At 44.2% G+C, this 570-nt stretch overlaps 1 non-coding gene across 1 annotated transcript; it reads right to left on the bottom strand.

Moving 5' to 3' along the window:
• Positions 1-225: 225 nt before the first annotated feature.
• On the bottom strand, positions 226-332 carry LOC141681263 (small nucleolar RNA R71). Its single transcript, XR_012558709.1, has one exon. It is a non-coding gene; the product is annotated as a small nucleolar RNA R71 (small nucleolar RNA).
• Positions 333-570: the final 238 nt, after the last annotated feature.

The following is a 570-nucleotide window of genomic DNA, read 5'->3' as shown; positions in this document are numbered from 1 at the left end:
CCTACAGAAGACCCCAATATGCACATCAGGGATTTCATCGAGATCTATGACACTTTCAAGTTCAATGGGGTGACTGAAGATGCTATCAAACTGCGACTCTTCCCATTCTCTCTGAGGGATAAAGCAAAGTTCTGGTTACATTCTCTACCACCAGGGTCTATCACCACATGGGAGGATGTTGCTCAAAAGTTTCTCACTAAATTCTTCCCTATGATAAAGACTGCTGTAATCAGGAATGCTCTTACTCAGTTTGCTCAGCAAACTGGAAAATCTCTGTGTGAGGCTTGGGATCGATATAAGGAGATGCTAAGGAAGTGCCCACACCATGGCATGCTTGATTGGATGATTATAAAATGTTTCTACAATGGTTTGGGCGCTCAGTCTAGACCTATGCTCGATGCAGCATCAGGAGGAGCCATGTGGGTTAAGAGCTACAATGAAGCTTATGAATTGATCGAACTGATGGCTTCTAATGAATACCAGAATCCTTCTCAGAGGCTAACTCAGGGCAAGGTAGCAGGAATTCTGGAGTTGGATGCAGCAACTGCTATAGCTGCCCAACTTAAAGCA

This window comes from Apium graveolens, chromosome 1 (assembly GCF_009905375.1).
Source record: "Apium graveolens cultivar Ventura chromosome 1, ASM990537v1, whole genome shotgun sequence".
Taxonomy (NCBI): domain Eukaryota; kingdom Viridiplantae; phylum Streptophyta; class Magnoliopsida; order Apiales; family Apiaceae; genus Apium; species Apium graveolens.
The sequence above is the reverse complement of the archived record's forward strand: the minus strand, read 5'-3'. Positions and strand labels throughout refer to the sequence as shown.